The 16,943-nt window shown below is 38.1% G+C and overlaps 1 protein-coding gene across 1 annotated transcript in view; it reads left to right on the forward strand.

The window, feature by feature from the left end:
• The first annotated feature begins 262 nt into the window (after window positions 1-262).
• Window positions 263-16,943, forward strand: part of LOC150078850 (uncharacterized) — a 73,495-nt gene continuing 56,814 nt past the window's right edge. Inside the window, exon 1 of the mRNA XM_090382631.1 lies at window positions 263-545. The gene's annotated coding sequence lies outside the window, so the exon portion shown is untranslated. The remainder of the gene's footprint in view (window positions 546-16,943) is intronic.

Raw genomic sequence — 16,943 nt, forward strand, 5'->3', positions numbered from 1 at the left:
AATTGTAATGAAGTTAGCTTAAAATACAATTAAATTTTTCTTTTACAAAATTAACATAATCAAATTTAGTTTCAAAATCGGGTTTAAATTATTACAGACGATTTTATTTTACCAGACGACAGACAAATAGGATACGGGCGTGTTATTCCCTTGCAGATGCATTCCGTAGATAAAAAATGTTTACGAGAATAAAAGTAAACGTTGATACAAAACGAAAATATAGCTTTCGACTTTATTAGCAGCAGTTCTAGCTACCCTTCATGTGATCAACAAAAATGGATAAAGTGCACCGGAGGCTTGTAAGGGTAAACAGAACTAAGGATCTTACGTAATTAGACAGAGTTAGTGCTGCAATATCTTATTATATGAGAAATTGTCTGGGTAATAAGGACGATTAGACGAACCGTTTGCGTTTTATAGAACTGCAAGTTGAACCACCGGTTGCACTTCCTTCCATGCGCTTTCGACTTCCTGACGTTGATAAGGAGTGCCTGCGAGCAGAGGTTATGCCTGTATGTCGCTGTCATGTTTAAAGTGCTTTTGAGGTAAGAAAGCTCTCTTTTTTTTTCTTATTAGTACTGGCTATAACAAAAGAATAGTTATGGGGTTTTATTTAATTATGGAAAGTGGTGACAAATTATTCGAAGTTTCAACTTCAGGCTCTTTTAATTGCTAGACGTGTCTCATAAATTAATCCGTAATAAATCTGCATCTCATTTCGAATCCAGGCGGATTGCCTGCGTGCTATGACAATCGAAACCTTTCAATTTGCAACACAGGATGAGGCGTTGCAAATAAGTACCAACTAAGCAGGGCTTTAATTAAAGTCATCTTTTGCATGACAGAAGAAAATATAATACTAAATATGACAGTTATGAAGAGAAACTCAAAGGGCTTCTTACCTTTACTATATATTAGCTAGATTAATGTTTTCTTTTTCCGTACGAATGCTTGAAGTCTTCAATTGCAACACATTCTGTTACCTTGAAATGTGGGTCGTACTGTACTTATTGCGAGAAAACATACACTAAAACCGGAATTGGTGTGTGCTTAATAATGGAATCAGCTGAACTGTGACGAAGTGACTTTTTTTTTTTTTTTTCATTTTAGTAGCTATCATGACGTTTACTTAATGCTTGTAGTGTCATCAGTTATTCACCTAAACATTCATTTCAGACGGAAACTCGTCTTCTTTATTTACAAGTCGCTTAAGAATTAGCATAATATGTCAGCCATTTGTAAACGCTGCTAATTTATTAGCAATTTGTTATTCGTCAGATTGTCTGTCAATCAAGCCTTAATAGATATTGATTTCATTGGTTACTGGGTAAATTATGCAAGTCCGTCTACAAAAAGAAACTTATTTTGACTGGAAATAATTCATTGCAATTTAGTTTTAGGGTACAATGAACTCTTATTAATTAATTAATTTATTTATTTATTCTTTTTTTTGCAGTATTTATGAACCAATGATTTATATGTAAGTTGAAAACCTGATTATGCTTGTGGTTTTTTAATATATTTTTTTAATGCATGAATATCTTAAACCTTTTTCTTTATGCTATTAAAAAGAAATTTTAAAGACTTAAATTAAACTCAACATGATAAATTTAGTATTAACATAATAATACCGTCATTTATTGATATAATAAAATTTAATCAATTTAATAAAATCGATATATTTAATAAAACAAAATTTATTGATACCATGTTGGACATGGTACAAAAAGACTCCTTACTATGCTAGAAAGGAAAGCGGATGAATAATCTTGATTTTAAAAAAAGCAAAAAAAAAAAAAAAAAACACCAGAGAACATGCGATGCACCGATAAATGGGAAGACAGTGAGTTGTGATGAGCGGCCTTTCCATTTTCGAGTTAAATATGAAATAAACAAAACTCCCAGATGTATTGGAAAGGGTGTAGAGAAGAGCATCAAGATTGATCCCAGGGCATAAAGGGAAACACTTATCGAGAAAAAATTGAATTCTATGAATTGCAGCATCTGGAAAGAAAGTGGGCATCGGCGAGGAGATCTTATTGACGTGTTTAAAGCTTGAGTAAATGAAATACGAAGGGTCAGAGCTTTGAATGTATCGGAAAATCTCCCCTTTTCATCACATGAATCGACAATGACATGTGCATATCTGATTATGAAAAATAAGATTTTATTAATGACGGTTCCACTTCGTAATGTTTTCTCCATTTCTTTTTTCTAAATTTCGAACTCTGCTAATGGCATCCTTTTTCTTGGACATCGCACATATAAGGGAACATATATTAGAAAAAGAGGTTGCAGGATAGATATGAGGAAATTTGCCTTCGGTCAGAGGTTTCTAAGTGATTGTGGAAGTGGGTAGTTTGAATAAATTTAAAGGATTATTGTACAAACTACACTGAGAAACAATGAGAAACTTTTTTTATATATAAATAGTGTAGTTTTTAACACTGATTTCGAATGTGCAGCCCTTTTTATCTTAGCACCTTTAGTTGGAAAGATTTTTTTTAAATTTAGTTTTCACGAACTTAGACCAAAATCTGTGTTCATATTAGTTGGACTGCTGATTGAGGAGTGGAGTCAAGAGCTGTTCTAGATTTTGCTGAGGGCACTTTCCATCGGTTTTATGATTATTCTATCCTCACCTGCCTTCTGCATATCAGACGGTATATATACGGTAAATCTTCCAGAAAAATCAGCCAGTCGCAGTTTAAGTGTTTGAGTTAACGTTTTTACATATTAGTAAATTCGTTTTTTTTTTTTTAGTGTTTGGTGTCTACTGCAGTTGAACGTGCTTTTAAAATTTTACGTCAGTGTGTTTTTTAACCAGATAGCTTTTGTTATGAGTGTGGTGATTGTACAATTAAATCTTATTAAAGAAATCGTGTGAACTTTATTTTGGCTACAAATTAGGTGATTAAGACAGAAAAGCAGGCTTCTCATATGCCGCACAATTAATGTGCCATATAAGGAGACATATGCCATATTAATTACTACGTTACTACCATTAGCTGTTCCCGTGGTATGAAAGAAGCCAACCAATCATGTGAACGACTTGCTATTTTTGCATTTCTTGAATTGAAGGACGGAAAGGGAAAGACAAAAAAAAAATTGACTATACGAATGTCTGGAGGAACTGATTGTCACAGTGACAATCAGTTCCTCCAGAAACCGTCATTAAAAGAGGAAAACGCAAATGATTCAGTGGAAACAGTACATACGAGCTCTGAATCAGAATACAAATGCCCAAAATAGGTGGCCCTCTCATGTACGTAGCACAGTGTATCTAAGCACCGAACTCCCCACACCGGGTAGAAAAGATCCGGGTTCTAATCCCATCAATGGCGCGAGAAATTTTTATGGGCTTTTTTTCACGACATAGCTGAGTCGCTCGGTCTTAGGCGAGGGTTTCATGGTTTTTTTTTTTTTTTTTTTTCTTCCAGACACACTGGTTTTTCGTCTAGCAAATAGGCAAATCTACCACAGAAAACACAATTTACAGACAGTATACGGCGCAGTATGGTTCAAGTCACTGATACACCCAAATCAAGAACCAAATAGAAAATGATTTACAACATTGTAGAAGTGCGGTGATACTTCATAACAAGGTTATTTCATTGCTTATACCTCGAAATTAGCATGAATTATTCCAGGTGTACTGTTGTGATGCACATAAAGAGCTTCGGTATTTCTTTTCAGTGGTCATCTTCTGCTGGTCAATTCAAGGTCGCAGAGTGCCAAAATTAAGGCACTCTTGCGACTTGACAGTGCTTGGGTAGGTATGAAATGATTACAGTTTGAAACAATTGGTGTCAGAATAAATGTAGGACAGGACCTCAAGGATCATGAGGTGGGGTTGCGCAATGACAGATGTCCTAGATGTTTGGGAAGTTTTGAACATTTTAGAGTGCTAATGTCGCTTCTGATGACGATTAACTTTAGGAGCTTATTTAGCTGTTCAGCCATGTCAAGATGTTCTGAGCTGAGGAGGTTAGTTATGCTTATGAGGCTCATTTGAGATTCCAGTATTCTCAGGTATACATCGGTTTCTAAATGAGGGAGGCCCAGATTTCCACGGCATACAAGCTACATCATCAGAAATAGTACAAACTGTACTATTTCTGATGATGTTGATGGACTGCTTGATGCCCTCTGAATGGATCGAGAATTTCATGGACCCTTCGAAATTAAGCCTAAAGCTGTACTACTCCACAATGGAAATACCTTCCATTTATACCAATCGGTCATGCCGTTCACATGAAAGAATCCTATGCGAGCATAGAACTTCTCTTAAGAAAACTGCAGTGCGATAAATAGAAATGGCATATCTGCAGAGATTTCAAACTTCAGGATCCTTTTAGGTCTACAATCTGTCTATATAAAATAGTGTGGCTTTTTGTGCGAGTGGGATGGTCGAGTTAAACCATTCATTACGAAACTAAGATTTGGCCCCTCTTGGCTGAATCTTGTATTTGTAAAGAAAAATGTCATATATAAGTTACTAGTTGATTGGACACATTTTTACTGCTGCTTCACATAAAGTTAGATCTAATGAATTTTTGAAAAGTTTGGGTAAGAATAGAGATACTTTTCAGCTACCACGCATTAGTGATGCCAAAATCAAAAGCTATATTCGTCGCACAGCAAATCAAGAGAGTGGCTGAAAGATAAATATTTTGAAGGTTAAATCCTTTGGAGCTGGGAGCTCGAAATTCTTTCAAGGAAGTTTGTGAATATATTTTGGGCACCAAACGAGCAGATAACTATAAAACCTTGCTTGAGAAATCATTACGAACCTGTCAAAATCTTTGTCTGCAATATGTCTCTAAAAATACACTTTTTCCATTTTTCCCCCAGACAATATTGGACACATTAGTGAATAACACGGCGAATGTTTTCATCAATATATCGTTACCAAGGAAAGTGGAAGCAAACCTATCAAAATCAGGGTTACAATATGTCTCTAAAAATACACTTCCCCATTTAGACTTTTTCCCCCAAGCTCTCGTTGGTAGGATTACTGTTCTCTCTACACTGGGTGGAAAAGTCGTGAATCTGAATCCCTCCTTGACGTGAGGAATTTTTATGGGCCTTTTTCACAACGTGGCTGAATTAGTCTGTCTCAGACGAGTGTAGCGTGGTTTTTTCTCCCGGAAGCTTGGGTTTTTCGTCGAGAAAGCAGCAAATCGACCACACACAATTTACAAACATATTATATACCGAGAAATACTGTATAGCCTAAATTGTTGATGCGCCTTAACTACAACAAACAAACTTTTCCCCAGATAATCTTGGACACATTATTGATGAACACGGTGAACATTTTCATCAATATATTGCTGAACGTTTATAAAACAAGCACCTGATAATTACAAAAAAAAAAAAGTAAACGAAAACATCGACTGCAACCGGTTTACAATGATGTTTAAATGCGTTGTAATATCAGACGTAAGTCCAATGATCGAGAACATTATTCCTCCTATCAGCCTGTAGTGGTCATACATGATGGGGCCCATGGCCTAACGTTGTTGCTATAACTCTGCCATCATCACGATTCAGTTAGAAGTGAGAGATTCTTGGAATACAGGTGTCCTTTCTAGTTTAGTTGTGTGATAGGTGGAATTTATTAACTACGATATATTATTCGGCAACGAAGAGCGGGATCATTTAGTACTTTCTAATTTACTATGATCTTGAAAGTAATTCTAAGAACAGCTTGATTGTTTACTATGATCTTGAAAGTAATTCTAAGAACAGCTTGATTGTTTATGCAAATATCAAAGATTTGAACACATTCATTTTTGCTAGCCATAGAACAAAACTTTAATAATTAGGATAGTACTGTCGTCTGCTCTTTAGTACAAACGTTAAGCAATCGATCAGAGTTCTGAGCGTGCCACCAATCAGAGACAGACCCATAACCGGCAACACTTAATGGCTTCGGACACTTGTTCCTGGATCTTTGCCAAAGTTTAAACGTGTCGCTGCCAGCAGCTTGTATCCCTTTAAATATCTGTCTGTCTATCCCGCAACCCGATGAAATCAGTGCGTTTTCAGCGTTCGGAAAGGTACTGATTTCAGGTATTGGTAAAGTAACCAATAAGCGAATAACGAGGAAATAAGCTGCCGAAGTACAGAAAATTTGTTCATTAGTAGTCTGTTCTTAATGTATACTGAAATTCCGAATGTGGAAAAGATTCATAAATAAGCAACTAGTATCTCCCATTTTGAAGGCACTTTTCAAACCAGGGATATGTTAGACGTGTCAGCTACTATCGAATTCATTAAATAAATAAATTTTCTGTTTATACGGACGACCACACGATCAGCGGAGTTGTAAGTCAACTTCCCAAGAAAACAGTTTTAATCCATGCACGAATTTCACTCGTACACTGGACTGACACTTTTGGACCTGCACCATACATACATTGCAGTATAAGAGCAGAAACTGCAAACGCGACTTGCAGTAAAGTATTCCAGAAAGAGACGTATCACTGTTCAAGAGTAAAAGTATAAAAATTTCGCACTTTGGTTCACTGTATTGTTAAGCGAAAACAAGCGTAGTATTCTCTTCAGCCCCAATTTAAATTTTATTTATTATGAAAAATATTTTAGGTGATGCAAAGGGAATTGTATATACACAGCGCATGTAGCAGACTCAATCTTCCCAGTTTTTGTTAGATTCAGATAATCGACGCGCCACTGTAGCAGCAGAGGGCACTCCCCCGCAATGCATTTATGACTGTCCATTTACAAATTAGATCCACACATTAGCGTGTTCTACTCAGCTGACAACAGGTGTTTGGTGTGCCTGTCTTTTTTTTTTTTTTTTTTTTTTTCTATCACACGCCTTGTAATCCACCTAATAGTTTTGTTTGTTATTTGGATATTTATTTTTTTTCAAAAAAAAAAAAAAAAAAAAGAGAAGCTTGAGAGTTGCTGTAGGGGACTGCTTTTATCCTTGATAAAGGCGAGTGCAATTGAAAAAAACATAATTACATTAATCACATTAAATGATGTTCATAATCTTGAAAGGATATGAATCAACATATAGACCAAAAGTTTTATTTACTGTGCATGGTTTTTCCATTTAGAGGATCGCACAAATTTATAGGAAAAAAAAAATATTGGCATTCTTGCCTGCTGGTCTCTTCTAATTATGACACTACACTATTGTGTAACTTTCGTTTTTAAGAAGAGAAAGGAAATCTTCCTTTCTAGAGTTTTTTTTTTTTTTTTTTCTTAGGGCTATTCAATATCGTGAAAAACTCACCTTCATTCATTTTACTGTGTCCTCTCCGAGTCTTATAAACTTCAATCAGATCACTTCGAAACTACTTTAAATTACTAAAGTTCGAAATCTCTTCTCATGTATGAGCGCCCCTAACCAATATCATAGGGCGTGTTGCTCGTTTTTTGGACCATTTCAAAACGTGTTTTTTTTTTTTTTTTTTTTTGGATGTTTCTCAAGGGTGCCAAACCTCATCAAAATGAGGCACGCAGTGTTAATAATTAAATGTTACTATGCATGATAACGTCTTGAATATATAGGTCTATTGTGTACCTTAATTTTAATTCCTTTCTTAAGTCCTGCCTCCTGGCCTGCTGCCTTGATGAGCAAAAAATAGTCATGTACAATAATGCAAACAACATCTTGTACATTATTAGTAAATAAAGAGTATTAATTTTATTTATTTATTTATTTATTTATAAGGTGTGATCAAGAAGTTCGGGGCCCGACTTTGTATCTTAATTGCAGCGTCGTAGCGAGTTGCGACTTGCCGCAAAATGTTCAATGAGTCCTCTAGACACGGTAACGCATGAATCACCCATTTATCTGCAGTCAGTATGAATTAGGTGTTGTGTTTCGTCGCGTTTTAAAATGAGTGATTTTACTGAGAAACAAACAAAAAAAAAAAAAAAAAAAAAATCTGTTTTTAACATTTGAAATCTGATTTTAACATTTCGGAGAAATGTTAAAATCAGATTTCAGAGACGTTTCTAAAACTGAAGTCTTTTAACATTTTATCCGAAATTTTAGTACTTCACAAGAACTTTTTCTTAGTTCACAAATTTTAAGGTGGGCGTTTGTTTGTCTGTCGAAAATGAACCTCTTCTGGTCGCCTTTCGACTTCAATAACCAATGAGGCGCTTGATTCTGTTTGTGATGTTATCCGGGATCCGCGAAGTTGATATCGAAGTTGATATTTTTTATGGAACGTGGCAATCAGTTTAAACACAGAGTTTAGGAACGCGACGCGTTTCAGCCAAATTTTTGCCTTGCTTCACTGATGATCACAGGATGCAGCGAGTTCTCACATGTCAGGCTTTTTGTCAGTGTGTTGCTACTGGCCCACACCTTCTTTCTGGGCCATAGTCATATATACAAGAATCGCTACCAGTAATGATGGAAGAAATAAATGGAAAACTCCGTCTTCTCTAAGAAGACGGAGTTTTCCATTTATTTCTTCCATCGTTTTTGTTTTTTTTTTTTTGGATCTCTTTTTTAGAGATCCAAAAAAGCAAAACGATCTGATTACATCTATCAGGAATGCTTCCAGAAGTTGCAGAAGCGTTGGAATCGATGTATGCAGTGTGAAAGAGAGCCATCCGAATAGTAGTGTTAAGGAAACCCCTCGTCATTTCCTAAATATTAGTTAGAGCGCCTCCGTAGCCAGGTGGGAAGGAGCAGCAGTGCATAGCACACGCTTCTTGATTAGACCGGGGTTCGAGCCCGTCACCATCAAATACGGAGAATGCGGAAAGGTCAGGGAATGACCACCGCATATCCCGGAGCAATATGGCCTTAGTTGCTAATGCTCCTAAAAAAAAAAACCAAACCTAAATATTAGTTCAATTCCGAACTTTGATCACACTTCGCCGTATACCTGGACGCATTATTCAAAGTGTGGATTCACAACTGCTTTATGCAGTGGAATTATAACTTCCTGGACTATACAAGCAAATTGTTCAAAAAACTTCTGACAGAACATTACGAACCAGCCCTCCCTGCGTCCTCTCTGCTCTGCGCAAAGAAGTTGGTATCTGCTTGTATCGTAACCCCAAAATTTTATTTCTTTACTGTTTTTTATTAACTCTTCAAAGAGAATAAAAAAAAACTGTTGATTAGCATCACTTCGTGTAATATGTCTATAAATTGCGTGTTCTCTAGATTTGCCTGTTTTGCTATACGAAAAACTGGAATTCCGTAGACAACATCTGGGGGCCTTGTTGTCCACACCTGAAACCGACCAACTCAGCCATGGTGTCCAAAAAGCCTATAACAGTTCCTCGGGTCGTTGGCGGGATTCGAACCGGGTGTGCTGAGGACAGCGATTATAATTACTGTGCTTTCCGCGCCGACCTTTCAAGAGTATAAGTTATTTTGGAGTTATTTCAAAATATAGTTTTCCACTCATTTGACCATCGTTGAAGCTCATCAAACTCATCCTGAAGAAGCGCTGCTTGTCACTGATCATTATGAGAACTCTCTCTCGATCTTCACATAAGCTGCAAATTTTTGACATTGTGCCGTGTATCCTTTCATTGATGTCATTTATGAAAATCAGAAACAAGGGTGCTATAGGCACTATATCCTTGAAAGATTATCAATAAATAACGCATTCTGTGCAATGGAATTGGCTGCTAAAGTATGATCTCTTGTTTCGTTATGTGCTTCGGCTTAATTTGTAGCTAAAAGTTTTTGTTTTGTGCGTTTCAACTTAATGCAGCATTACCTGTCTATGAGTTTGGACGCGTTTCATTCTTTACAATTATTTAGGGGTGACTGATAGATTAAGTGGTAAGAAAATTAAATTTTAATCTGCACAGTTAAGACAAATATGCTGAACTACAAACTGTTGAATAGTGACATTCACGGTAGAGAAGCCATTTCTAATCCTCGGCTGTTCTGAAGAGCAACGATTGATTTACAATTTTTTTGCTTCTAATAAAAACCATTAAGATACATAACACGAGAACGTGCTATATATATCTTAATGGTTTAGATGCCTTAGCCTCTACATCCTAGATGCATTGCTCTCAATCTACAACTCAGTTCCTTCCACACGAGTTTTCCCTGCTCAATGGAATGAATACTCTGTGAGTCCATTGCCTGAGGTTCAAGCGTCAACAAGCCCAAACAATTTCAGACCAATCTAAACTTCTTCTATTCTCCTCAAACTCCTTGAAAATGTACGCTTCCAGCATTAAATAAACAGCTGATGCCACAGAAACTGAAACAGTTCCATTTCGCAGTCGCAAATAGATCCACCGTAACAAACCGCATGGCGACACAGACATTAATTCTTCAGGCCTTCGAAACTAAATCCGAATTAGCTATTGTGTACGCCGATATTGAAGCTGCTTTTGACAGCCTAGACATCACAGCCTATATCAGTCTTCTGCAATTCTTCAGGATTAATGGCGACTTACTAGCTTTCTTCGCCGCTTTATTAAGGAATAGAATTGTCCACCTCACAATGAAGAAGATCCACTTTACAAGGAAAATCAATGCAGGAATCCCACAAAGTAGTGTCCTTTCTGGCCTCCTTTTTTCAGCCATTCTAATTCCTTTCATGCCTCCCCGTGATGATGCTGTAATACACTGAGTGATCACTGAATTATGGCCACCTACCTAATACTTCGTAGGTCCTCCTTTTGCCCTCAGTACAGCAGCTATCCGAAGTGGCATTGATTCAAGAAGAGGTCGGAAGCGTTCGGGAGGTACGGCCAACCAAGCTGTGTGTGTAATGCGGTCAGCAATGCAGGTATGGAGGTGATTGATGTGTATCCAGACGCCTGATATGCCTTTCCACAGTGTCCCACAAGTGCTCTATGGGATTGATATCGGTGAAGTTCGGAAGCCAATTGATATGCTGGAAGTCAGAACTGTGTTCCTCAAACCATTCCTGCACAACAAGTGCCCGATGGCTCGGCGCATTGTCATCTTGGAAGACACCATCGCCATTCGGGAAAAAATGTGTAACATAGCGGGGTGTACACAGTCAGCAAGCAGTTGACGTTAGCGGAGACCAGTGATACGTTGTTCCACATGCCCAGGGGTCAAAGTTTCTGCCAGTGAAACATGCCCCCATACAACCGCCTGCACTTCTGATACCATGCATGATGGATCAAGAGCCTCATGTTGTTGACGCCAAATCCGTACACGACCATCCACGGCGTGGAGTAAATAACGTGACTCATCCGACCAGCACACCTTCTTCCAGCCTTCTAACGTCCAACTTGCATGCTGTTTGCACCAGGCGAGTCTTTTTACATCGATGAACCTTGGTTAGGAGAGGATGCCGTAGGGGTCGTATAGCCCATGCGTGCGACGCATGGTCATGCCAGATATTGTTCCAGGTTGGCCCATGTTGTATGGGGTAGTCAACTCTTCAACAGTGCTGCGCCTGTTCGCCTGTACGAGTCGTCGGACCCGGCGCTCGCCTCTAACATTAACCTTTCGCTGACCTTTGCAGTTTTGCCGTTGGGTCGTCGTTTGACCATTTTGACGCCAGTCCTGGTACACTTTAACTACGGCTGCTCTCGAACACCCCATCAGTTCAGCCGTTTGGGAAATCGAGGCATCAGCTCGTCGAGCACCCACAATCTGTCACCCACGACCATATCAAAGTCGGATAAATCCCTGCGCGTGTGTAGCACAGTGGTATCGTCACCGTCCTCCCCACACCGGGTGGAAAAGACCTTGGTTCAAATCCTGTCGATGACTGATTTAGTCGGTCTTAGGTGTAGATTGCAAGTTTTCCCCCCAGAAACTGGGGATTTTTCGTCCAACAAACAGGAAAATAGACCAGAGAACACACGCAATTTACCGACAAAATAAATATATGGGTAGATGTACAGGGGACCCTAATATCATAATTTGATTTTTTAAAGAGTCCGATTAATCCATTCTTTTACCCATCACGCTCGGAATTTTACTACCTACTGAACCACTGACACCTTATCTATGCTACGTAGTTCGACTTAACTCCGCACTCTCGTACCTCACATGGTCAACGGGTCGCATTCAGTTTTCATGGGTTGGTCATAATTTAGTGATCGCTCAGCGTGTATGCTGATGATATAAAGTTTCTTACCTTAATCCCACCGTCTGCAAACCCAAAGGCAATTACGCCCTGAATTACAGAGAACTTGGCCGCTCTTTCAACTTGCAGATTTTTGGGTTTAACCCAAAAATCTGCAAGTTTCAATGAGTAAATAATGATTTGCTCATTGAAACAGCAACCAATAGTAATTCAACCATCAGTTTCTGGCACTCTCATCCTAGTGGTTACCTGCCACAGAATACCTCCGGAAGCGATTTATCACCTTACTCTGGAGAGCGAAGCAACACTTACTTCATTCCAACGATGCTGCAACTACTACTAGATGTCTTCAAACCACTGTTTATCCGTTATTTTATACGCTGCTGAAATTTGGGCATCTGCGTCGCCCTCACTTCAAAAACCGGTGTTCGCGTGTGAATACTGGACCCTAAAATGGGCCAAAAATAAGCATCGCAGACCCGCCAATTGAGAACAACTAACATGATTGAACAGCTAACTGTATTCAGGCTCCCAAAGTTAATTGGCAGCAGGCGTTTAATGACTACAGTAAAAATGTTCACAGGAGTGATAAATGCCCCAAATATCTGGAATATCTGTCAGTGGCACAACCCTCTGCCATCTTTGAGGTCTGACCCCACACTAATCATCGAATACAACTTCCTGAAACTTTGTAATGTTTCCTGCCTGCCCATACACTCTCCAAAATTCAGGCACTTCTCCGCCTTGGAATTAAATTGCATAAAATGTCTGCTGACTACAAATACCGTCGCATTCTCCTCGAGTAGATCGCATCTGTTGAACTGGAATAAATTCTTCCAAATTGCGTTAAGATGTTTATTTCTGTTTCTTTTTAATTTTTGTGTAACTTATAATTTCCCATGTAACTATTCATTTTCCCAATTTAATCACATGTATCATTTTCTTCCTCAATGTAAAATTCCTGGCCATGAATTCGTGACTTTCGTAATGGCGTGGTCGGCTTTAAAGTTGTTCCACAATTCATATGTATTCGTCCTCGAAGTAATAACCGATGGTAAGCTCATTCATTGAATTAAATCTTTTGAAACTATGGGGAAAAGTCATTTTGATTTCGGTTAATGTGTCTGTAGCGATACACAGACTTCAGATGTGCTTTTCCTTGTAAATATTTAATTAAGTTCTCAAGCATACTTTGCATTGATAAGATACAGGACCATCGAAAAAGGTATTCGTGATTTCCCTTTTAATTGTCTTTGGAAATATTTGATCGATTGCTGTGATCTTAGCAGCAAACAGTATGGTAACTCACTAAGTTTTATTTGACACCTCAAGAAATGACCTTGGCTGCGACGTGAGTGTGCGTAGAATGATTCCTACGCACACCGCCTCAGTCATTGTCAGTAAGATGGCAACTGCGAGTTTCCTTAAACTGATTAAACCAACGTATTATAGTCTTGTCTGTAGTACGTCGGTATTCATGTTGCACCGTTATGACAGACTTAAATTCAGCGCACCACAACACACATTGCGCTTTCCGTTGCACGGTCGCCATCTTACTGACACTGACTGAGGCGGTGTGCGTAGGAGTCATTCTGCGCACACTCACTCATTATTGAGGTGTCAAATAAAACTTGGTGAGTTACCACACTGTGTGCTGCTACGATCACAGCAATCGATCAAATATTTCCGAAGATAATTAAAAGGAAAATCACGGACACCTTTTTAGATTACCCTGTTTAAGCGTCTAAGCTTGCGTTCTGGATATTTTCAAATTGGATTGAGTGTTTCATCCCATAACAACATATCACCCATATAACAGGCTAAAATAGTATTAGTAGTGGCAAATGATGCAAGAAAGCAAGCTTAAACAGCATCAGCAAAAAAAAAAAAACAAAAAAAAACCACATTTTACCAAATCCCAATTTACAAGCATACACAATATTGAAAACATTAGAGAAATCCAGCACTAATGAAATTTGTAGATGGCGCCTCAATTGCTTTATACGTGGATTTTGTTTTCTTTTGGCACGTCCCTAATTCTTGTGGAAAGTAATTCGTAATGTGCGAAAGCAGCCAGAAATTTTTTGGAGTTTGGGGGCAGGGCAGACTCTTCAAAAATTAATTGAAATGTCCATAACAAGAAACGCATTTGCGTTTATGGCTGTACTCAATTAATATTGACATTGATTCGCAATAATTAAAACCCCTTGTTTAAAAACCGTATTATTGTTAACAGCTACAAAACAGCAATCAAACGTGCCTGAGGGCAGCTACAAAGCATTATTACACAGCTTCAAAGCAGAGGCTTGGAGTATAAATTTCCAAAGTAAAGCGAAAAGTAAATAAAGAGAACACAAAACAGTAAATTGAAATTACAGATAAGACTAAATAAAAAAAAAAAGGATGGGTCAGTCAGATTTAAGTGAACAGGTAGGAGTAAGGTAGAGCTCTGGTATTTCTTCACACGCATTACACAATCAATCAGAATCTTAGAACTTGCAAGAAGTGTCAATTTTAAGGTTCAAGTAACGGACGAGGTTAGCAATTTCAGTTACCTCTTTAAGTGTCCAGGGGTATCAAATATTTCCAGATTTGCTTTGTTCATTGATCTTGCAGTCCTGTTGTAGAAGTTGTAGTATCCATAATTTGTTCTCGCATAGAATGGTTTCTTAAAGCTCTTGTCGGTGCGTTGAAATTTATTTGTGAGACGAGATGAGGGCAATTCAGGGGTACCATTTAACAGCTGGTTAAAAAGGAGTAAGTTGGCTTTTATCTCTTCCTTCCAGCGTTTCAAGTCCAAAGAATACACACCACTCTTGGTAGGATTTCTCATTGTATTCAAGGCCACTTTTAAAGCAAACGTACTGATTGCTTTTTTTTGAATATTTTCAATTTTTAATTTTTGGTAAGCTGCATGTGGGGATCAGACCTGTGAGGCAAATTCTAGGGCTGGCCTAACATAGATTTTGTAGAGAAAGATGAAAAGTGCCAATTGATTGAAGTCTGAGTTAATTCTTTTTAGGACTAGTTTGTTTTTTTTTTTTTTTTTTTTTTTTTTTTGCTAGCTGCCTTCACAATGTTAGAGACATGGACATCAAAGGAAAATGATTCTTTAATAAAGATACCTAAATTTTTGTCTGTACTAACTTTTTTGATTGCCTTGTTGTTGATACAATAAGAAAAATTAAGTTTGTTTTTCTTGTGTGCATTAGCAAAGCTCATCAGCTCATACTTATTTTCATTGACTACCATTTTGTTCTCCTTCAGCCACTGAATAACTCGTTGAAGAGCTTCGTTTAGGATGATGCAGTCATTGGTACTGCGAATTTTTTTTATAAATTTTTATGTCTTCTGCAAATATATTGATTTTGATTTGGTTGTTTCCAAGGGTACTTCGCAGGTCTTTGATGTAGATAAGAAATAAAAGCGGGCCTAAGGATGAACCCTGTGGGACACCAATTTCAGGCTTGAAAGGATATGAGATTTTACCTTTTAAATGTTACCGACATTTCTCTACCTTCCAAGTAGTTTGCAATCCAGTTTAGTTTTTTTTTTTTTTTTTTTTTGATTTGGTAGTTGTTGGCGCATCGGCTTCTGTGGCCATATTGCACCTCCCAAGGTTTTTGCAGTACTTTGATCCAAGCCCGAGGCGGGAATCGAACCCGCGACCTTTGGGTTGCCGGGCAGGTACTTTACCCACTCGGCCAGCCCGGTCGGCTATCCAGTTTAGTGCCTGTCCTCTGAGACCATAGTGATGCAGTTTGTTGATTAGTCTCTGATGGACTACCTTGTCGAAGGCTTTGCTTAAATCAAGGAAGATGGAGTCGACTTGTTTTACTTCGTCAAGCGTCTGGATATATTGGAGACAAAAGAAATCATATGTGCAGGTGGAACGACACTTGATAAATGAGAGTAATGAGACTGATGCCCGTTAGAAATTGCCGGAATAATGTTGTTTTGTTATTCTCTTTTAGTAATTCCGAAGCATTTGAAAGGAGCCGATAATCGGTGGATTGTTAGCATCATTAGAAATTTGGCCGTCGTCCGCGAGTGACATTTCTTGACCTTTTAAGCCAGATTCTCTGCTAGTTAACGGCACCTAGCGTTGTTCGGCAGGATTTGCGTTTTTTAAACAATTCACCTCAGGCGAGCAACGAATTGTATCATCGATGTCAGTGTGATCACTCGATGCAGTTTTCGGGGAACTCTCCCGAGTTGTAGTTTGTTGGTAGTTCGGTGCGTTGCCTTGTAGTGTTGGTTATAGGACGAGGGAAGCTGCAGTTACAACAAACCACTTTCAAATTCATTTGGATCAGAAGAAGATGCAGACGATTTGACACCATGAACGGACAGCTCGTCACAAGACGAATTATTTAGTATATCATTTACGAAAATCAAATCAGTAAAACTGCACTAACCATTAACTTTAATCGGAGCCCGATTGCAGGCAGCCTCGCCCTATCCGCGCAAGCGCACAAGCAATGAATAATGTGGCTTAAAATTAAAATGTTAAGTTTAGCAATAAATTTTTAAAATAAAATTTATAACTGACACATTTTATATAGATAACGTTGAATTTTTATATAATTGGTGAAATAAGTATTTGTAAATAGCGGCTACTCCATTATCGTTTATGTTAATGGAAATAATTGCCCGACTCACTTTTAAAAATGGAAACAGCTCCTCAAATGAGTGTCAAAATACGTAAACATTTGTGATAACAATTCAGATGCTGTACCATTAAAAGTAAGCAGTTATCAATATTGATATCTGTATTCTGAAATATCTTGATAGCAAATATGAGTAACAATAATACCGATTTCGGAGAAAAAATTAGAAACAAATATAGGAGAGGAACTCATCGTGACACTATCACATCAGTATTTCCAGGCCTGT

Source organism: Mastigoproctus giganteus, chromosome 10, assembly GCF_048544385.1.
Source record: "Mastigoproctus giganteus isolate SK-2022 chromosome 10, ASM4854438v1, whole genome shotgun sequence".
Taxonomy (NCBI): Eukaryota; Metazoa; Arthropoda; class Arachnida; order Uropygi; family Thelyphonidae; genus Mastigoproctus; species Mastigoproctus giganteus.